Here is a 24,061-nt window from a genome sequence, read left to right as displayed (position 1 = left end):
AACCTGTTTCTTTAAGGAGCCAAAAACTGTCTTCAGGTTCAGTTTTCTTTTGTTTTTGTTTCTGTAATAAATACACAATGAAAGCACATGCACCACTCTGTGAAGTGTAAAATTTCCAAAATCAACACGTCGAGATTCATCCTCAGCACTTTGCGAGTAAATTATTAGTATTACCGCCACTTGTGGGGAAAGTAATGCTGAAATTGGCTCTTCAGGGTTATAATATGATTGAATGTCCATTCTTTTTTATTTTTTTTAAACTTCCTGTAATGAGCGTGAATCCAGCTGACGGTGAAGTCTGAGCAGTCCGGCGCTGCAGCTTTCTGGTGCAGAGGAAAAGTGAAGCAGTTTGAATGAAGATCAGCGGCTGTTACGAAGCGTCAGGCTGCCATGTTGAAGGAGCGTCTTCAATCCTGAATAGATTCTCTCACTGCGCCTCGTACATATGAAGACAATGTCCATTAATATCTTGTTGTTTAGTCGTTCTTTCATGGGTTTTCCTTAGACCCTCTATGACAGATAGAAAGTATTTCTTCACAATATTACAGACTCCTTGAGGTTTATTTATTTCAATGGTTTGATTTCATTCAAAGTATTTAAATAACAGTTTTGTTGTAGTCGTGTCCACATAGCACTGTTTTTATTTATTTTGTTTTTCTCATACGAATGCATACAGGCAGCATTTATTTTCCTTCATTTTATCGGGAAGAATTTAAACTTGATTTTTTTGTTTCAGTTATTCAGATCTTTTTTTTTTTCATGGTTAAAAACAATTAGCCTTAGTTTCCCCAGAATGTTGTGATAGTTTCACCTAAAAAATACTCTTTGTTTTTCTTGAGAAGAGATTTCTTTTTTAAACTAAATTATTATATTTTCAAATTAAAAATGTTTTACTATATAATTAAAGAGATTAAAAAATAACAATTATATGCATTTTATCAACAATCAACAATAATGCAGTGAACAAATGATCTGGTCTGGATAAAACCAAGAAAACCACTTTTTGTTTTTTTTTACTAACCTTTGAAAAAAACCCAAAAAATGAGTGTGTGTGTGTGTGTGTTAACCACTTATTGGAACTTGTATCGGGGAACTATAGTTATTTATATTTTATATATCACATTTTACATTTGGAAGCATTTACTAATTTGTGGGGGAAAAAACAACTTAAAAAACTCATGACATTAATTCAGACAAACAGAGGATTTTGCGCTTATGTAAAACCAAAATGCTTATTTGATCATTTTAGTGAAAAATAGGAAAAAAGTGCAGCCATTTCTTTTTCTCGCACCACAAGTCTGTTTCAATGCTTTTGAGGCCACTTCGTACTTTATTCAGTGTGCCTGTCTCTTTAAGAGGCAAAGGTTACAATGCTCAGCACCGGTTTGATTTGACTTCTTCTTCTGATGGTTTTTTATTCCATTCAAAGCAGATGGGGTTTTAGTGAGAATGGGAGCACGTACAGGTATTCACTACATTTATAAACTACTGACATGAGACACACCAAAAAAGGATTAATTAAAATCTAAATAAGCTGCTTGCTTTCAAACCTTTGTTACATGATACGACACACCCGGGCCTCGAATTTATCTCCACTAAGATTGAACGTTTTGGGATTGAACACTTGAAGCTGCGGCTGGAAGCTTTTCTGCCGTGTTGTCAGCTCTCTTATAACTGCAGCTTGTTAACGAGCTGTCACTTCAGAAAAATGCATGTGCAGCATTTTTTTTTTCTTCTTTTTTTGCAGCAGAAGCACTTCATCTTAAAAGCTCTGCTGAAAAGAGCAGAAAAAAACCAAAACCAAAACCCCCCCCAAAAAAACACAGTATGTGGACACAAGCTGAGAGTAGATGACTCAACAGGATGGCTTTGACTCGTCCTTCAACATGGAGCAGACTGGATCGTAACAGCACGTCGTCATGTGACAGAAGAACTTTGATCGATGAGGGAACTGAAAAGCAGAAGTTTGGTGAGATGGAAACGCTCCACTGGGAGGCGGGAGGAGCCGACTTCTGGTACTTGACGCGAGTCGCTGGGTGTTCTCGGGTCACATCAGTGCGTCAGAGAGTCTAAAGTGAGAGTCTGAGCGACGGAGCGAGCGCACAGTCGCGAGTCACTCCATGATGTTCCTGTTGTAGTCGTACGACAGTCGTCGCTTGGTGGCGGCGTTGTGAGCGTGCTGATTGGCCGAGGGGAGGCCGGGCGAGAGGCGGCGGTTTGCTGTCCAGAGAGCAGGTCGACTTTCCTACAGGAAACAATAAGAATGTCAGTGATTTGAACAGCAGGCAAAACAATAGAGACTAAAGCAAATGACTGTAAACCACATGTTGGTTCTTCTTTCCTACAATAAATTGCTTATGTTAACTTTCGCAAGCATTGATTCCCTTTAATAAGCAAAATAAAATCTTTCTGACGTCCAGGTTGGACCATTCTGAGATACTGATGTAAGTTATGATTCCTTAAATCAGTTGTAACCTGCAGGTCTGGAGCCTCATGTGGCTCTTCAGCCGAAAATTCTTTGAAAATAAACATCTTGCTTACATTGTTATTTTACTAAACTGATTTTCAAAAAAATCTCCAGGCTACAAACAGTTAAATAAAATAAATCACACGGAACAGCTGGAACTGCTAGAAAAGGATAAAATAGAACTACTGAACTAAAGTAAACAAAACAAAACAGTCGAACTAAAATCATAATCATACAAAATGCTGGTTCTGAGTTTCTTTTTAGGAAAAGAAAAAAATGGGGAAAGGACCCCGAAAACCTATGTTTTCAAACAAAGACCACATTAGAACCAAAGTTACGGTCAGATATCAAAGTTCTTACAGATGGTGGCCATCTTAGATCTTACTCTCAGTGCAATTTGCAATATTTTAAACAATTTCATTGCATTCCTTGACCCCAAATACCTATAATGTGCCACCAAGATCAGGTTTCTATGTCAAACAGAAATAAAGTTCTGGGCAGATATCAAAATTTAGAATATGGACGGCAGCCATGTTGGATTTCTCAATTTTATTTGCCTGCATAGATCCATTAAATTCAGATTCAGAAAACTCAAAAACCTCCAGATACAAATGTCCATGCTTTCTTCCAGAAGTGAACATCTTGGTTTTAAATAGTTACACATCTGCCCAGCGATATCGGTGATACTGCCGTGAAAGCTAGCCCGCTAGCATTAGCCTCAGAGCCCAGCGGTCGGGGGGAGTTTGTGTAACATAATTCAACAGCTTTTAGAGAAGTTTTCTGAACATTTCATTGTATTTTGCTTCATTAAAATTGGCTTTATGCTGAAATTGTCGCCATTTCCTGTGGTATTTGTTTGGTTTTGTGAGCACACGGACATTTTCCTCACGTATACTGGCGCGCAACGACAAAGAAAATCTTAAACTCAAAGTGCATCACGGCTCTATTTCTGCTATATTTTGAAATGGTGATGAAAATGTGTTTGTCACTCAACTGGAGCTGATTTCACCAGTAACTGTTGGAGATTGAAGCGTTGGCTGCTGCTATAGAGGTACAGACGTCTGACAGTGTAAAACATGCAGTCCACACATCCAACTGAGCAAAGAGTGGTCCGGAGGACGTCTTTAGGAAGTCTTCAGGCCAGAATGAAAGGTTTTTTGTACATCTTTCCTGGACATTGCATGGACGTCCTGTCTGGACGGGTATGATTCCTAACCACCAGACCCACAGTGCTCCTGGCAACCCTGACAATACGTTGGCAAGCATGTCACTTATGTATGACAAGATTAAAGAAGTCTTATGAATCCATGTTATCTCGGGTAACACGTTTTTTAGTCCGTCATATATGTTACCTGTTTACAAATTTATTGTCAGGATCAGTGTTGCCACAGTTACCTTGAAATAGTAATCCGATTACAGATTACAAGTTATTCCTTTAAAAAAGTAACTTAGTTACTTTACTGATTACTTGTTTTTAAGGGTAACTAAGATAGACTACAAGTAACTTTTTAGTTACTTTCAGCAGCTGCCATTCTCCTGGAGGAGAATGGAGGAGTGGCCAGTTCTGTTTAATAATTACGGAAGAGTTTTAGGGCCACTGAAGAAAAATAAATAGTTCGGAGGCTAAAAAAAAACCTAAAACCTTCATGCACTTCAGAAATAGTTGAAAATCAAAGTTGTGATTTTTTTTTTTCACGGTGGAAAAATACGTTTTTTTTTAACAAAGTCCGTCCATCCACATGCCAGCGGTGTGACTGCTTCCTCAAAATGTATCGCAGGTGGTTTAATGAAGTGGTGAAAAGATGCTTCAGGACAGAATCTCACTCATAAACACGGTGCAGTTATCATCAGTATCAGGACTAGAAGAGACAGAGCAGCCTGCTGCCTGGTTCTGTTGTGGAGGCTCGTTGAATACGAAGGACAAAGACACGGATCCCGGGCTGCTTATTTAAATGTGTTCTTATTAATCATGTCCATAAGCAGTAAGCAACACTATATAGTCACAATTACGTGATTTAATGTGATTTTATATCTAAGAGCAAATGATGAGGGATGGACAGACGTCTCTCAGTGAAAAAAATAAATCTCGACTTTGATTTTCGACTTTTTCTGAAATGCATGAAGGTTATATTTTTTTCAATTCAGTGGCCCTACTACACTTCCGTAAATAATAAAGCAGCTTTGCAGACAAGAAACGTGTCCTGTTGGACGTTACAACAGAAACGCACAGTGACTTGGAGGAGTAACTGTAATCTGATTACTGGTTTGGAAATAGTAACGCGTTAGATTACTCGTTACTATACTGGTCATATGAGAGTTACCTGCACCACTGGACAGGATCAACATGAGCACAAGTGCACTGTTGGTCTCGTGATTAGGAATCGTACCTGCATTAAACAGGTTTTGGGTTTAATTCCAGGTGGTGTCACATTTCTTTTTTTTCATTGCGTCTCCTCATCCAGAGGTCTTGTTTGGACGTTAATATGACGTCCAGACAGGACGTCATGCAATGTCCAGGAAAGACGTACAACAAAAGACTGTCATTCTGGCCTCCATGAAGACGTCTTAAAGACGTCACCTGGACCACTGTTGCTCAGCGGGATTAGTATGTGCAGCTGAAGTTTCTCCGACGCGATTCGGTTCTGCCGCTCGCTCGATTGGCTCATTGATCCGCGGCGGTGAGCCGCAGGTGTTTTGCGTGCGGCGGCGGCTGCGGCTGCGGCTGTTTCAAGGCCCTCGGTCAAACGGCGGCGTCGGTTCACGTTACACGCCGTTTGGGCCGCGTCCACAAATTCAATTTAGCAACCTTGAACGACCTGCAAATCGAAAAAGCGAACGCTTAACGGCTCAGTGCGTGTGTGAGACGAGCGGAGCTTTAACTGGATAATTCGATTTTCGGCATGTTTGCTTTGTTCCGCACGGCGCTGCACGGCCGGGCGGTCGAGGCGAAGCTGCCGTGCTTGTGAGGAAAACGCTCACCATGTGCGGCTGCTCCAGCTGTAGCGTCCTCAGCAGCAGGTCGCGGGAAACGCCGCTGGCCCGCTTGTATCTCCGCCCAATCATTTTGTTCAAGTCATGGAAATTGTCCAACAGCCTGCAGGGAGGAAACACTGATTTTATACACAGAAACCCCCCAAAAAATCCCTTCTATTTGTAGCTTTGTTTGTTTCACTGTTAAAGCCGCTTTGTCGTTTCTAAGAGGATATTTATACACATTCTCTACAGAGAAATGCAGTTATTACTCTTTGTTCTTTTTAACGTTTCAGAAAATATGTGTAATTGATGGTCGCACCCATTCAAATAACCTCAGCTGTGGTTTTTTTTGTTTTTGTATCCATGAAAATGAGTTAGGAAGCGTGTTTTCTTTTATTATTATCTATACCCAGTGTATTTAGATGTTCTGTCCTGCTGAGTTGTCCTTAATTATATATCTATTTGTTGTTGCACTGTGTGTTTTAACTCAGATTTAATACTTTTTTTTTAATGTTCTGATTTTTTTTTCTGATTCTGTACATGATTGTTATTGAAAAACACTTTGAATTGCTGTATTGCAGAAATGTGCTAATACAAATAAGGACGTCTTGGTTATAGACGGAAAATAACATTTTACATGTTAATTTGAATTTTTTATGCAGAAAACTACAAAAGTAAAAAAAAAAAAAAAAAAAAGTGACCTTTTTACAAAATTCTCATAGTGGTGTAATTTAACTGCAAAGTAGTTAAAAATTCATTTTTTATTCAACGAGAATGCTTGTGATGTGTAGTTGCATCTTGTGGTCAAGAAAGTTAAAAAGTCATTGACTGATTGAATGAGTAAATTTGATTTTACCGGTCTAATGCAGAGAAATGAGAAATTACAGGCAAAACCTGTAAAAAAAAATGAGGATCAATGTCAGATGCCTAATTTACATCCAAGTTCCAGTAAAGAAAATAATCTTTGGCAGCACCACATTTCTCTAGTTTAATGGCACTGTAGAGACTTTATTTGTCACATAAACTCAGGATGTAGAAATGTGAAGTAGATATTATGTTTAAAATTATAGTAACAGATAACACATTATAGCAGCTCAGCCTACAAACGTCCACAACGCAACAGCTTCGATTAGAATGAATTAACTGCACCACGCTGCAGTTCACCACATTGACCACGTGGGGGCCACAAATTCTTACAACTCTCAACAGTCAGAATAGAAAGATTCTTAAATACTGCAGCTTAACACTGCAAACTGCAAATTTATAGATGTACATGACGTAAAGTTAAAACTTCTTTCACTTTCTGAAGCAAAACTGAACATCAATCAGATTTAATAGCAGATCTACATCACAGTGGATGATGTAGGTGTAAAGCTTATTTCAGTTTAGGGTCCATAATCAGACCACAGCATGAATTTATTTTGCACATTTACCTATAAATAACCACAAAACCCAAATAGTTTTGTGGTTTTACTGCAGAAAACATTTACTTTTAATATAGTTTTTACAAAACAGCGTCCACTTTCTTTGAGAATAAAATATATTCTGAAATATTCTTTGCCACTGTGTAAATGAAAAAACATTACAGATTCAACAGTCTTATTTACTCACATTCACACACCAATGTTGTCAGCTGCCATGCAAAGTCCTATTGTTTTGCCTAAGGACACATCAGCGCCTGCACAGGACGCCATGGGGGTCAAACCATGAACCTTGGGGTCAGAAGATGCTCTGCTTTCCCAGCTGAGCCTCGAGGTTCACGTCTCTGTTTTCCTATGTCGCCTTATGTCACTGCTACCTCTACTGACTAATTTAGGAATACAGTTTTCTTTTTTTGGGAAATTGCATGATGAATTGGATCATCTCCGCTGGTGTGCTTGACACCACCTGCATTACATTGTACGTCTCTGAGGTCTTCAATTGGTTCAAAATGCAGCAGTTTGTTATCGGAGTGTGTAAAAAAGCCCATTATTTTAGTGCCGGCCTCTCTCCATTGGCAACACGTAGGAGCAGATTGTCACTTCAAGTATATTAAATGTCAAATACAAACTTCCCCACCATTTTTCATCATGTAACTCCTTTAAATTAATTTCTGTTCTGGGATTTGGGGGTTTAGTAAGAGTAGTGAACACGACACAGCAGAGATCCGTGATGCTGCAGTGATTTATTGTTTGTAACGTGTCATCAATATTAAAGCCACGCCGCAAGAGTGAATCTATAAAAACATGCAGCATGCCACCTATAGATTGTATGGTACGATTGTTTTTTACTGTGTGACACTATGATGTGCTGCTGTTTGGCCGGTTTGTAGGGATTTCTTTCTTTTTAATATCATGATTTACTTTCAGTGCATTAAAGCTTGGGGATTCTGTTGAGAAGTGGCAGAATGCTGAAAGCCCGTACCCCTGATCCACTTTGTAAATGTCAATTTGAGCAGGATTGTAAAAACACATTCAATTGAAAGTAAACTATTTCATAATGTGATATCACCTCTTTGCACTGAAACAAAGGTTTGACCAATAAAATCAGTAATTAAAGGTTGTTTTGCTGTTATTTACCCCCCGAGATGCAAATGAATTTGGCTGCTTCAAACCTCTTAGCGCTCAGTAGATCAGCACTTGTTCTCATTTCAAACGGTCTAAATGCAGGTATAAGACATTTTTGAGGTTTCAAAAGCGAAGCTTTACACACGTCATTCTTGATTCTAGCACTTTCATCGAAAGTACTTCATAAATAACATTATTGCAGATTTTAAAATATAGTGTAGTGCTTTGCAGCCCTTCGATTTGCCAATAAACTTTTATGTAATCCCCACAAAATAAGTTGTTTTTCATGATCATTCAACAATGCAGACGTAAACAGCCCAAACAAGATAGAAGGAGCCTATTTTTATAGTTTCTGGAAGTTTTTAGTCATTTATAGGAGTGTTTTGTTAGAAACTTCAAAAAATAAATCGAAAGACATTATGAAAATATATCTCTTTTATAAATTAAATGCATAATCCTGATTTTAAACATCTGCAGTTTAGATAAGTTTAGGAAAATAGGATTTCTGTTGTATATTAAACACTAAGAACTAATAAAAATTAAGTTTATTCTTCTTTCTGCTTCTTTTCACTCAGAGGTTTGGTAAATTTGTTTTTGTATTGAATTGGTTTTTTTTTTTTTCTTTTCGTAAATGAATGAAATAAAAACTGAACTAAACGTCTCAACTATTTACATGAATTTGTTCAGGAGCAGGAGCAGCTGAATGTTGGCAGGATAACTTACAGCCTGAACATCACATCACATCTAGAGTAAACCCGGGTATCAGACTGTCCAGAACTCTGTACGTCATCGTCCTGCTCGGGCAGGATTTGGTTGTTTGTTCTCACGTTCCTCACACAGATCGATAGAAGTACAGAGTGAGAGACATCAGGACCCGGCATGCCGGATCACGTACCCCTGATCCTGGCTGGCTCGGCCCCGGAGGAGCTGCGTCAGTGTGGGAACAGTGTTCAGGTCGCGGGAGTCAGTTGAGGACGGAGCAGGAAGAGATGGAAAGGCTTCAGCAAAGATGGCCGCCTGCGGGAGAGACGGAAACACCGAAACCATAAAGGTTATTAAAAGAAGTGACGCCGTGACTCGTTGGGTAAACGATTATTCATTCATCCACTGCAGCAGGAATATTAGTCTGTTAAACCAATAAGTAAGTGTCACTCAGCTGTCTGCTACTAGTCGGAGCTAAAGGGCCCTCGGAGGAAAAATTTGAGAGATGTTTTTTTACTTTTGTCCAGAAAATTCAAACAAGGAGCGTGTAAACTGTCAGACAAACACTGAATGGAATCAGTGCAGCAAAGCACAACCTCGTTTAAGTCTGTGAGCTACGTCAGGCCAATTTGATATCATTTACCCAGAGACGCTGTGATCCCGTCCATATCCTGATCACACAGCTCCTTATGACAGTGGCCTCAACATATCTGCTTTCTGTTTAGTCCTTTCACCTCCTGGATATACAGCGCCGATCGCTGCACAAAAATGGCGACAAACTGGTTCTTCGTGCAGCAAACATTCATTTATTGTGTCCATAGTGAAAATACATCGACTGGCCTTTCCAAGGAGTCAATCAACAAACTTTCTAACACTGCGGCGAGTCAACATCCTCCTTCACCGTGACAGAAAACCTCCCCTTTAACAACCACAGCGCCACCCGGTGGGCATATGAACAAACACACTTTCCATTAATTTGGCTCCGACAAAGAGAAATGTATGGACAATATCTCACAGGCAGACGCGGAGTAGTGAGGAAGAAGTAGTGAGGAAGACTCTCATTGATATCTGAAGACTACATATTGCGGTTGTTTGGGGCTACCCATTAGCCACGAGCTAAATAGCCTAGCCACCACGGGCTAAAGTGGTGGGACCAATCTGGACCAATCAATGTGCCGTGTTTCTTCTTTACTTCCTCTCTGGTCAGTCTCTGTTTCGGGCAACAGCGCCCCCAAACCAGCAACTGTTGTACTTGCGAGTCATTTTCCAGGCGCTTTGATCTGGTCTAAATAGTGAATGTGAACGACACCCGAACCAAATGAAAGTGAACCCAGTCCTGGACTATCTGAATGTGAAAGGCCCCTTAGATTCATGTCGTACAGTGTAACTTATAAGATTGTTAAAATTAGACAGCATGCCGTGTGATTGAGGAATCAGCCACCGTCAGAATCCCAACTCGCCTCCCTCCGGCAGTCTGAGCTCTCCTCTCTCTGCAGGATCTCTGGCTGTGAAGTTACTGATCTGTGCTTCCTGCCGCCACCTGTCTGCCCTGCGTTGAATATTTTCCTGTTTGTTGTCCTTCGTCCTATTTCTTTCTCCCTTTACTATCTCCTAGCCCCAATCAGTCGCGGCAGATGTTCCCAGTCTGGATCTCCTGGAGGCTCCTCCTGTCAGCCACGCTGGTTCAGGTTGATGTTGTGTGTCACCGAGGAGAATTAAGGAGCATGTGAGAGCTCATGCGTTCCTCTCCGTGGTGGTACAGGCGTCAGAAACCACATTTAAAAAAAAGTGCTCCATCCACTTCGACTCTCCTGCGCTGTGTTTAAGCTGCAGCGTTGGCCACGGCTCATTTTTCATCCTCATCTGTGTGCTGTGTTTAAGGTCCACTGGGAGACTCGTACCTGCAGCGCTGGCTGCTTCCTCTTCTATTTAATGTGAGTCTTACAGCTCTACAAACCAATGATTAATTTCAGGTCCAGAGACGTGGTCACGCATCCTGCAAACCAGGTTTTCTGTGTTTACGAGGCAAGAAACAGAGAAAAACCGGAGGGAAACAGTAACTTTTTTTTGTTATTTACTAGAAAAAATATCCTCAGAAAGATCAGAAGCTACAAAGTGGAGGAGTCAGTCTCACAACGCTCTCCAAACACACTGAATCTGACCTTTATGTCTGTTTACATCCGTCATTAAGCAACTTGATCGATACAGAAAGTCTTTTCTCGGCGTGTTGGTTTCTTCCCTTCAGGTGGAAATCACTGTTGATCTATAATCTGAAAGTTAATAGAGGAAGATGCCCTATAATCTGGATGTTAGTGGAGGAAGATGCTCTATAACCTGGATGTTAGTGGAGGAAGATGCTCTATAATCTGGACGTTAGTGGAGGAAGATGCTCTATAATCTGGATGTTAGTGGAAGAAGATGCTCTATATTCTGGATGTGAACTAAAGTTAAACGCGAGTGCAGAAGAACAACCGTACCAGACTGTGATTGGTCGAGAGTCCATCCCTTCGCTCCTCCACCGCACTGTTCGGCCACCACTGCTCCACCGCGTCGCCACAATCGTCTGACGAGTCCTGAGGAAAGGCGGCCCAGGAGTCCTCCGATTGGTCGAAGGAGTCGTCCGTCCAGCCCGACGTCCAATGAGACGACTCCTCGCCGGCGGCCTCGTCTCCAAGTACTGCTTTGACACACGGACACATGTGGAAAGTTAGTTGTACACAGAAAAAATAAATGATAATGAAAAAAACTAACAAACCCAGAATGAAATTAAGGAGCTCTTTAATCCATCAAGATTTTATGGTATGAGAGTATTTTCAAATATACTTCCAGGACTTTCAGATTCCTCAACACTGTTCGACTGTCTTACAAGGGGCAACTGTGGATCTTTTTACTGACTTTCTGAAGATTTCTCTGCTACTTAAAACTTTCAGAAGAACTTGTCATGTTTTCCAGGACACTCTGAAAACATTTTCAACACGTCTCGGACCTTTTAAGGACATTTTCATGATTTGTCAAATGGTATTATCCAATCTTTTACTTTATTAAACGTTATCAAGAATTCCAGAACATTGTGCAGGTATTAGAACTTTCTCATGCAAGACATTAACTTTTCCCAAAACCTCTGTGACTTTTCTGAGACATTCTCAAGAACTTTGAAAGAATTAAAATAAGGTTGTTTTTTTCCAGGACCATGTGGTTTTCTTCACATTTTTGTTTGTTTGCAGTGTAATCATATAAACTTTGCTGGAACTTCTTAAGATCTTTTGGACTTTTTGAGGACCAGACAAGATTTGTCTTGAGCTTTTATATAAATATGTTTTTTATATGGAACCTTTAAAGGTTTCGGCTCTTCTGTGACGTTGTGACTCATCTCGTCCCTTCATTGTCTAGTTTTGCTAAGGTTTCCCGCTGTTGCTTAAATGTTTTGCTCATACCAGTCACTGAGGGAGTCTTTGTCTTTCTTGCTTGGCGTTAATCTGACTGCCAGGAAACGATCCACTGGAAGTCTGCATCGCCCCGTGTGTCACCTTGATGTGTTCCCCTCCGGTGCTCAGACGCTGCATGATGCAGCCATCAAGACACCTCACTCCTCTTTCTGTGGTTTCCTTTCACCCGTTGCCCCATAACCTGAGGCTGAGGAAGGCTTGGTGTAACGGGCCTCGTTCAGCAGCTCCCTCCCTCCCTCCCTCCCTCCCTCTCTCCCTCCCTCCCTCAGCACAGCGCTGAATGATTAATACTTTGTAGTGAGGGGGAGAGACCGGCTAGGAATCCAGGTCAGGACAAACTAGACTCTCACTTCCACTGCTGAGTGGTGCTTATCAACACAAGAAACCGCTCCACCTCACATTTAAAGGATTAAAAGTGTTGCTGGACAGCTAATTTGGTTTTGTTTTTATTTTTCCACAGTATTTGTTGTTTCCAGACTCAACGACCCAATAAATGATGTTTTAACACGACAAGTCTTCTGATTTTCGGCCCTTTACTGCCCCTAAATGTTTTCCCTCTTGGATCGATCTCACTGAATAGCAAGCCTGTATTACCAATACAATCATATAACGTTGCCACAATTTGGTCTTAGAGGTGATGAATGACTGTTTTGCTGTGAGAGCACATCTAATATGATGATATATAACGCCCACCTGCCTTCACCCTGATGCAGGGCGGACTCATCAATAATTGGAAGGTCAGTGAAATGAGCAAAGGTTCCTACTTTCCTCATGTGAGTGTCGGGACCCGATAAGAAGTCAGAAATGGTGGAAAACATGTTTTAATCTGTGTAGCTTCACACACGGGAGGTTCTGACGACGCAGACAGCACGTCATGCGTTTAATCCTGAGAAACAGAATTAAAAGGCGGCATGGAGACGTGTGTTTTATTTGGGGGGGGGGGGGGGGGGGGGGGGGGGGGCAGAAAAACAGAATTACTGCAGAAACGTGGGCTCTGCCTCCTTTGACCTCGTTGTAGGAACTGGGTTTAAGTGACTGAGCTGATTAGCTAAACGGAGCAGAATCTGAAGGAGCGATTAACACCGACTGAGAGAAAAACAAAGAGGCACAGAGCTTTTATGTACCTCTGTGTCTGTGTGTGTGTGTGTGTGTGTGTGTGTGTGGGTGCGTGTGTGTAGGTGCGTGTGTGTGTGTGTGTGTGTTGACTTCATCAGAGATGTCATGTTGTGAGTTATAAAGTCATTTCAAGGTTCCTGAGAGTGCAGCACATGATTCTTAACTCATTATTATTAGTATTGTATTTATTCATTTGTTTATTTTATACTATAACTGTGCACGGAACAGAACACAGAGCTCATTCAGCCAGTTATGCAGTGGGTGACGAAGCAAAAGCAGATCTTTTGAACTTTTACTCCTGTTTTTTCTGACAAGACTGAAGGACTTGCGTCACTAACTTGACAGTTGAATACAGCAGATGCTTTTCTCAGAGTTTAGTTTTTGTTTTTGTTGTTGAAGAACAAGGAGAGTCTATTTGCCTGTTTCCTTTTCTGAAGGGGTCACTACAATGAGTTAAGGCAACTTGGCTAATATTACAGTCGTTTTTTTTATTATTATTTTTGTTTTGTGAGTAACAATGCGGCCCTTGTGTTGATTCTTACATTTTTGAATACATAATGTGGCTTTAAACACACTAACATTAATGTAGGTGACCATGTCATTGCCGGGAGACTTGTCAAGATAAAAAAAGAAGAAATTTCTATATCGTGGGAACAAACCTGATCTGACTGTTATTTTTATTCTCGACGTTAATGGTGACATAGAACAGTAATTTAGATGAAAGTATAAATACACTGTTACACAGTCAGTTGTGTGTTTCCATGATCAGCTCCCAAAAATAAAAAGATTTTGTAGAAAAGAAGCATTTCTTCAAATATTCTCAAGTAAAGAAAGAAAGAAAAGAAAACTAAAGGTTAATCTTTTCTGTGGATTCTTCAAGACAATTCTTACTTTTTAGGGCAATTTGTTTGGGAGGCTATTATTTTGAAATGTCTGAAGAAAAGTAAGTTTCATGTCCTTTTGTTTGGTACTGGATGTTATGTACTTTTGAAAGATGTTGTCATTACTCTTCCAGCGTATTATCATAACTTTTCCAAGTCTAGCAGGACATTTTTTCAGACTTAAGGCTTTCTCCAGACTTGTGCGGCCGTTTCTCACCTGAAGCGGAGTGCTACTAAAGCTACTCCGACTTTTCAGGTCTTTTTCATCATCTCCAGGCCGTTTCTTTGACTTATGGCTTTTAAAGCCACAAGATTAAACAATATTTCAAGAACTCCTCTGGTCGTTCAGTTTTAGAATACACAAGTAATACTACATTTATAAGTCCGACCAAACCTACACCACGTTTTACATTTTAATCGTTAATCCTGATCCTTCAAGAAGCCAAAATACTCAAACAACTTTCACAGTCCTCTTGTCTCCTCCTGATCACCACATTTCACCTTCCCTGCATAAAAAAGTTAAAGTTTTCTGTAATGATCATGAATCTACGGTGGCTATTTTTGAAAAATCAAAAGGAATAACTTTATAGTCTCATCCTGCAGTGCTACGTCCATGTATTGGGTGTTGAGGCGAGGACTGACTCGGTTGTGTGATTTACAAAATTCAATCAATTTCCCTGCACCACAATGCACAAAAAAAAGCCTTTCAGGTGACATGAACGCGGGAATTGTTTGAATAAGTCTGGAGGTTTTCAATAACCTACAAATATCAGATTAACCTTAAAAAGTTTTCTGTCAGAGGAAAAAGAAAACAACAACTATGAAGAGGCAGTTCAGGACGGCTAACTGTAACATAATACTGAGCAGCACTGCAAAAAAAAAAAAAACATGCAAAAACTACTTGTGAGGCTCTTTAAGAGAGCCTGGAACTGCATTCCTGAATCTGCACAAAAGGTTGGAAACGCACTAATACCCTGAGAGTTTTGCATTCACACTCTCTTAGTGAAGCTCGACGGCACACCGAGTGCTGATGCTTTTGTGTCTCTAATTCCGCACATTTCCCCCGTTTCCTCGGCTGTGCCTCTGAAGCCTCATCCGTGTTGACTTTACCTGAGACGTCCTCCTGTCACAAGTCTACTGCAAACAGAGGAAACCTCACTGGAGGTCCCAGAGGAGGAGCAGGAGGGGGAGGAAGGGGGGAGAGAGGAAGAGGGAGAGGAAAGGGTGGGCTCATAAACACAGAAAGAGACAGAGCAACAACCACGAGACTCACCAGCACTTCCTCTGCTCCCACAAGGCACTGAGGCAGACGTGGTGAAGCCTTCGCTCCAGTCCGGCTCTTCATCCGCCTGCATGAAGACACCAAATTCATCCTCCTCCTCCTCCTCCTCCTCCTCTGTTTTCCCTTCCTCAGTGGCCACGGTGGAACCCTTCTCGTCCAGCTTTCTCCTTCTCCCTCCCCGGCCTCCTTCTTTGTCTCCTGCAGTTGCTCGGCTCTCCTCCTCCTCCTGCTCCTGCTCCTGCTCCTTCTCCGCCTCTCGACAGTTCAGGCTGGCTGCCATGAATTCCACGGGGGGCGTAGAAGGGGCAGGATTATCCGGGGGGAAGGAATAAGGAGTAGGGGGATCAACAGAGGCCTCGGTGCTGGACTTTCCATTTGCTTCAGTTTGGCTGCTGCTTGTTGGTCCACAGGTGTCTCCCTCCTCCTCCTCCTGCTCCACCTGCTCCACCACCTCCCCCCTCCACTCTCCGTCTGCATCCTCTGACTCCTGCACCCTGCACTCCTTTCCCACAGCTTCATCTCTCTTTAGTCCTTCATAATTGTCCTCCTGCTTGGCCTCATCCGGCTGGCTGCAGGTGTTTTCTGTCCCCCAGGTCAGGGCAGTTCTGTCTCCTCGCTCAGGACTCAGTCTTTCCTCTGTGATCTCTGGCTCGTCACTGGGCTCCGACTCTCTTGTCCCACAGCTCCTGATCTCGCTTGCTTCGATCCCGCAGTCCGTCTCCGAGACGGAGGGATCTCTGTGTCTGACTGGTGGGAATAAACCATCTCCCTCCTCCAGACGGTCACCGATTTCTTCATTTTGACAGAAAAACAGAGGTTCCCCGTGTTCGCTGAGCTCCTCCTTCACAGTGGTGTCAGCTGCACAGATTCCCTCATGACGATCAGGCTTGCAAACGTCAGGGTCTCTTTCTTCTTCTTGCTGCCGGAGTCCCTCAAGGTGGCTTTGGCTGCTCCCCTGCTCTTTCTGACCCCGACACGACTCAGGACAAGTGCTGCCCTCTGCGGGAACAGACGACACACTGGTGCTCACATAGTCAGAGGTGAAGCGGTTAAAGACCGGGGATTCGGCGGGATCCTGAATCTTTCCGTTTTCCTCCTTGTTGAAAGCCTCGCTTTCCAATTGTAAAGTAGCTTTTGCATAATCAGAAAATCCATTTACATTAGCTGCAACATCTTCACAGCGTTCACCATCGGCACGGTCGCCAAGTGTTGATCTAGAGTCGTCAGTAAGCAGCCTCGGTCGGCCACCAATTAAATCACCGTTCACTGTCGGTACCGTTTCACCGTCGGGGTTCGTTTCCTCATTTTTATCAGAATATTTGTAATTCTTCTGAGATGTTTGTAGCTCTTTGTCTCTCTGGGCTTCCCCCTGACTCTCTTCCATGTGAGAGCCTCTGTTAGTGTGGTTGGATTGAAGGTCAGGGCTCGATGCAGACTCAACTGAACAGTATGACTTGCAGAGGGCTCCTGCCTCCTCCTCCTCCTCCTCCTCCTCCTCCTCCCCATTCCTTTGCCTCTCCTTCCTCATTCCCTGCCAGTCACCGTTGAGCTCATTTGAGGTGCTTCTTCTTGGACTTTCACCGCTGTGGTTTTCATCCTGGGATTCCCTCCCCTGTTCTCTCCTTCCACAGCGACTGCAGGCTTTAGGAGAAGCGTTGTGGCAGCATCCAGACCTCCTGCCGTCCGGCTGCGGGCTGGGAAACGTTTTACTATCCGGGCCCTCTTTGTCTGGCTCTTCCTGCCTTTCTTCCACAGAGCGTTCACCAGCGGGATCCTCCCTGCTCCTCTGCTGCCTCTCTCTGCCCTCGCCGACTTTCTCACGACTCGCTGCGTGGCCGGACTTCCTCCATCTCCGGGCCGAACGCACCCTAACCCAGTTTGCTCCAGTCTGAGCTGTGGGACTGGGCCCATTGTCTTTCCTACCTCCTCCTCCTCCTCCTCCTCCTCCTCCTGTCTTTGCTCTCAGCCATCCCCCGACCACACCGGATCCGGGCTTGGCCGTCGAGTACAAGCAGTTCCCTTTCTCCGTTCGGAGGAAGAGGCACTGGGTCTGCGTCTTGCCGCTGCCCTCGGACGTCTTCAGAGTGGCCACCGTTACCAAAGCCCCGATCCCAGCCTGCCTCGCGTCCAGCCCCAGAGGGAGGCCGTACCCCAAACGACCCCACTCCTGGCTCAGGTACACATCTGCAGGCCTGGGGCAGGAAGTGGAGGCCCCACGGCCCACGGGAGGGGTTGTAGGAGCCTGCCCTCCTCCTCCTCCTCCTAGCAGGCTCCCAGCCTTGCGGCGGTTCTTGGAACACAGAGCCCAGGCTCGGAGGCCCCGGATCAGAGGCAGGTCTCCCAGGCCCAGCTCCAGGCGGCCGGGGAACGGCAGCGAGGAACGGGAGCACTTTGGGAGCATCTCCCCGGCGGAGCCCGACACGTTCAGGCAGGGGTAGTTGTTGTTGTTGTTCTGCTGGAGCATGGTGCTCGCTGTTGGCCTCATCTATGTTTCAACGCTTCGTCCTCGCTTTATCCTTTGTTAAAGATTCAGCCTGCCGGGTCGAGCTGAACTCTCATTTGTGAGCGTGATCATGAGTCTATTCTCGATTCAGAGCCTGACGGCTCCAAGGTAAAAAAGATCTGAGTTCAGAAAATAAACTCACTGGGCTTTAAACAACAGCTGAAGTACTTTCTCACTGATTAATGCTGACAGCAGAAAATGTTTCTGTTGCACTGCAGGAGAGGCCCGACTCTCACACTCTCTCAGTTTTTGAATCAAGAAAAAACCCCAAAAATAACCCAGAATGAGTTCTCTCCTGGAGATGCGTTTGCTCTGAGAGTCTCCTGACGAAGGAGGAGGAGGAGGAGGAGGAGCAGGTTGAGGTGTCCGGCTGTCGGCTCTGATGAGCCAGCGCCGTGACGAGAAGTTTGTTTTTCCTCCACGCCGTGACGCGTCGCTCTCCTCCCTCCCCGGCCGCTCGTCACCGCAGACTGACTCAGCTGCCACAGAACAGCCTGCAGCGGGGAGAGCACAACACGACAGCCACATTAAACACTCTGCATGGACAATCAACGCAAGACTTTTTTTATCTTCATGAATGTTCGGAAAACTATTTTGTCAGCAGCTGATCTAAGAAAAGAGCTACTGAAGACACACTCATGCAATTTACAGGCGATAGGGCTGATTAGACTGGATAAACGTCCATCTGTTTACATTTTACAGTTCCCTCTCCTCATCCATCTCCTACACCAGGAGGCAGGACACACCCTGGACAGGTGGAACATGCAAACTCCACACCAACTCAGCTTGTGAGCCAAACTCATATCTGGTACCTGCTTATTGAAATATCACACAACCATGAAGTGACAGTGTTCGTCCTGGAGGATGAGACCAGAGACAGAAGAGCAGTGTGGCCATTTGCATGTTCCAGTCTGATCATGCGTTCAGGACAAACACTGTTCCTTCCATGTGTGTTTTCAAGCAATAATTCGGTCGTGACTTTTTCCAGTTCTGTTGACCCCCAAAAAATGTGTTCCTGTGTAGTTATTTTATTGTGTTTTCTTGCTAATCCAAAACATTAATAAGAACAGATTCTGGTTTGTTATGCTACTTAGAATATTTACTTTAGGAGACAAGAAAGTGGTGTTTGTTTTTAAATTCCAGGTGTATATTTAAAGAACTTAAAAAGAAAATGCATTACAGCATTCATATTTTTGGTTTCCAGCAAAGATAAAAGGTAAAATATGGAACCTGAATGAGATTAGTCTATTCTACTGCTCTCTTGTCAAAATCATTGCAACTTGCACCAACGACTTGGCTGGTTTCTGAAGCCGGGACTCGAACCCTGGACCTCACACTCAAGGTCGTCCATGAATGCTTTGCAAAATATAACCACATATATACATATAACCATGTTGATCCTCTGACTACAACTGAGACAAGAAAGTACTTCCAGCTCTGCTGTTTGTTCGGGGCTCAGTCAGCAGCTTCTTATCATCTCCTACTCTAACGTCCATCTTCTTTTGGACTTTTGGCAGGAAAAACTCTATAAACCCACAGAGAGAACATGCAAACTCTCCACACTGGAGTGTATTCTTCTCGCTGTGGCACCAGAGTGTATATCACTTGTGTTTCTTGGTGCCAATCAGATTAGTCATTGCATCATCCACACACACACAAACACACGCACACACACACGCACGCACGCACGCGCGCGCACACACACACACACACACACACACACACACACACACACACACACACACACACACACACACACACACACACACACACAGAAATAATAAAACACAGGTAGCAATGAAGCCCCCGGATATCCATCCCTGTTGTCCTCACGGCTCCAAGGATTCCGGCCGACCGGATTCAATATGAAGCGCCGCACAACCGGAGCAGCAAAGGTGTGTGTGTGTCTGTTTCCACGCTGAGCCCACTCACAGTGGCAGTGCGTGTGTGATGGAGATGAAGAACCTCTCCTCATCCTCCTCATTGTTCCTCACCTCCCCTGATGGTTCAGCCTCCTCCGTGTTTACAGATGAAGAATTGTTTCCTGCCTCCGCTTCCGGAGCGTCCTGAAGTGGGATCCGCGTCCCTCCGGTCGGCCTGCGGCACCGCGAGATAAAACCAAATCTACAGTTCCGTCCCGTGGCTTTCAGCACTGACTGGAGCTTCCACTCTCCTCCGAGTTTCTCCTCCCTTATTCAGCCATTGCGCATCTTCTTGTCATGATCCGCCGCGGCCGCGCGCCGGCGCCGCCGCGCGTCGTCGCATCGTACCGCAGTAGCCTCCGGTGCGGTGCGGAGCGGTGCGGTGCGCACGCACAGCGAGCAGCGGGATGACGGAGGGCTCGTTGGACTCGCAGCCCACTCACCGGGAGGAGGCGGGATTCATGCCACGCATAGGCGGCGGGGAGAGAGGAGGCCGGCGGAAGAGTATGGAGGCGGCGTGATGCCACAATCCGGGAGAGAGGCGTTATTAGGTGCTTCCGAATAGTCCCTCCTATCTCCTTTCCTATCCACTTCCCGTGACGTCATCTACGGGGTTAAGGAAAGGTATTAGGAGACTTCCTAAAGGAGTTATGACAATGTTGTTGTGACTATAACTCTATTATGTCTGTGGTTGTGACCTTAGACATTATATAGGATAGACGCCTCGTTCCATGCTGGAGAGTGATGCCGCCATATTGGATGGGGCATCTCCCTGTCGGATAGCACCAGAGTCAACGGGAGTTAATACAGAATGAGCAACTTTGTCCGTGTTTTGTTTATAAAAACTTGAAGGAAGCTGAAGAGAACAGATCAGTGGACCTTTCTCTGAAAGTGAACCTCAGTCTGATGATGTGAGTATTTGATATGTCGCATAAAGCTGTATCATCTGCTCTGATTCTGTTTAATAATAAAGCGGCTTTGCAGACAAGAAACTCGTTCTGCTGGAAGTAGCTTTAATCTGATTACTGGTTTGGAAATAGTAACGCCATAGATTACTCGTTACTGTAAAAAGTGGTCATATAAGAGTCACTCATTACTAATTAACGTGTTACCAGCATTACTGGTGTGCACCCATGCAAGTGCCTGAAATAGTTACAAAAATTGTAATATACTCAGCCTACAAAAACAAAAATATGAAGACATGTGTTATTGGTGTTTACACATGTATGAGAGAGCAAGAGTGAACTCCAAATGATCAATCAACCTGTTTCTTAGTTTATACATTTATCAATATGTCATATCATGTCAGTCTTTGTGAAGAAGCATAATCCGAATTATTTCAGCATGAAAGCATGCACTTTATGTGTGTGAAAATTCCGCGTGATGATTATTATAGTTGGACTTATACCTCCCTCAGTAGAAATAAATGGACTTGAGACGCACGGTGCCCCATCCAAGATGGCGTCGCGCTGCACCAGTCAATGAGCCGTCTCTGTATATTATGTCTATGGTTGTAACAATCGGGCCGCACTTCCATTAGGTGACATAATAGTAATCCGACAGCGGCGCAGATTAGTCACATCTGCTGTGGTGAAAAAAACACAAATTTCTAAAAATGGACTACAAAAAACAATGATAACCACTGATATAATCCCAATTATCACAAGGTTTGAATTGAAATGAAGGGAAAAGAGGCCACCAGACTACGAGGAACAAAAGTGCAACTGCTGTCTGTGAATAAATAACCAATCAAACTGAGAACAGGCTGCACAAAAAGTTACTTTACTGTGTTCGTTTTATAACATCCGCATAACATTCATAGTTGTGATCTGGGTTTTACATTATTTAAAGTTGTTCAAGGCAGATTATTGCATTGGTAATTTAACATGATCTGCGTTGATTCATCCTGAGTTTCCCTGAACGCTCAGATGAGCGGGTCCCTTTAAATGTTGTCGCTGCAAGGAATTGTGTGGCAGCATGATCTCGTCTCATTTGGTAAAGGATGCATCAGTGTTTCCTAGGCTAAAGGAGGTTATAAAGGAGGTATTGAGCCTCCTTTCCTTATCTTATTGAGAATTTGAAGGTTCCTTATCATGGCCGCCACTTAATTAGTTACTGATTACTTCCCTGAGAAAGTAATCCAATTACTTACTGATTACTTGTTTTCAAAAGTAATTTGTTACTTTAGTTTAGTTACTTTTCTAAAACATAATGCACAGCCTGAATTCGCTACGAAGCAATAGACCATTCAGCCTCATTCTAATCGTTCTGCAAATTCCATCATATAAAACTGAACCAAATGACACACTGTCTTTTTTAAAGGGCTCATATCATGCAAAATTCACTTTCTAAAGGTTTTCCAACAGTAATAATCGTGTCCATACCTGGAATGACGCCCCAGAAGTGAAGAAGTGTGTTGCTCCAACCAGCCAATCAGAACTCAAACCCTATATAGTGTCATCAGGGGTTTAGCCAATCCCAATCCAGGTAGACCCTCCCTTTGACTCCTCCCACAGTTAGGCAACTCTGCTCTGGCGCATGGCACCACCAGAGGACGTACTTCCTCCTCTTCCCAAGATGGGCATGTGTGGGCGGAGCCAGTCCAGCTCACACAGACACAGCAGATTCTGAATGCAGCTCCTATGATTCAATATTCAAATGGATGAAAATCAAGGAAAAGCTGGTTTTGGGGAAATAAACTTTGAATACGTCTTTAGACCATCAGGACCCATGTGAAAGTGTTGAAAAGCTGAATAATATGACCCGTTTAAAATGTTTTGTTCATTTCAATCTTTTAGCTTCCAGCACATTACATCAAGCAGAAGTTACATTAAATGCAATTGTCTCTGACTTGAAGGAAATCGTCGAACACTATTTTCTGCACATTGCACCATATTTTTAATGAAATAAAGCAAGTATTTCTGTTAACTTTTTCTTCACATTCCAGCATACAACATAAAGAACGTTTGGTGTGTGCACTCCATCATTTGAAAAGATAAATAAAATAGAGCAGTAAAATAATTGGAATCAAAGTCTCTCCTCACTGTATTACAAATTATTACCGTTTACCAGTTCAGTGTATCTTGTGCCGGCTTTTTTCGCTGCTCGCTCGGATTTGAGGTGGAATCTTTCGACAGATAAAGGTTTTCTTCCCGCGAGGAGTGCACAGTGGGTGCTCGTGTTTCTGACACCTTTTACCGAGTCGACCTCAAAGTAATGTTGGTATTTTCAAGAATCAAACGCTGCAGGTCCTGCGATCTGCTGCGCTCCATGTTCTCTCCTGTTGTTTACACTGACGTCGCGCGGCTCATATGTCATTGTTACGAGACAAAATCACAGTTGAGTAACGCAGTCACGGGGCCTGTGAAGGGAAAGTATTGCTAATCTAATTAGTCTTTTTGGAAAAGTAATCCCTTACATCCCTACACATTACTTGGACAAAAAGAATGGGATTGCAGTAACACATTACGTGTAAGGCATTACTGCCCGTCAGTGCTCATCATAACACAAATGCCAAAACCCGAACTAATCATCCTTTATTAATTCCCCGTGGGGAAATTGTTCAACCAATCCTGTTTCTAGGATGCAGCCTCATCACAGCGCTCCAGGGAGCCAATAGATATGTTTTATTGTACAGGGAGCAGATTGTTTTAATTCCAGAAATAAATCTTCAAACACTTCTTGGTATTTATACTCAGGAGAGACTCAGAAATCCTTCTCACTGTGACAGGAATATAAATACGTTGGAGAGGATCGATTGTAAAAGGTAATTTAAGGAAACAGGGATTGTGGTTAACAGATCCACTGAAGGCATACAACAAGTGAAGGGACTTAATTCTGCTTGCTTTGTTTGTGGGGAGAAAAATAGAACCATCATTTCAATTTAATGCCAGGTATTCTATTCTATTCTATTCTATTCTATTCTATTCTATTCTATTCTATTCTATTCTATTCTATTCTGTCAATTGACCTTATTCCGCCCACTTTCAATTCTTCTTTCTTCCGCGTTTTGTCTTAAACATTTCAGTTTCCGAAAATTACAATGTGGTGGATGGCAGAGCAGTGGGTTTCTCTCTCTCTATATATATCTGTCTTTCTCTCTCTCTCTCGCTCTCTCTTTCTCTCTATTGCTCTCTCTCGCTCTCTCTGAAGACGTTCTTTACGGATGAATTCAAATGTCTGTGTTTAAATTTAAAGTATTGAGCTCACAGCAAACAAACACC

This window comes from Lipophrys pholis (genome assembly GCF_963383615.2).
Source record: "Lipophrys pholis genome assembly, chromosome: 3".
Classification (NCBI taxonomy): Eukaryota; Metazoa; Chordata; class Actinopteri; order Blenniiformes; family Blenniidae; genus Lipophrys; species Lipophrys pholis.
Note: the sequence above shows the minus strand (reverse complement) of the source record.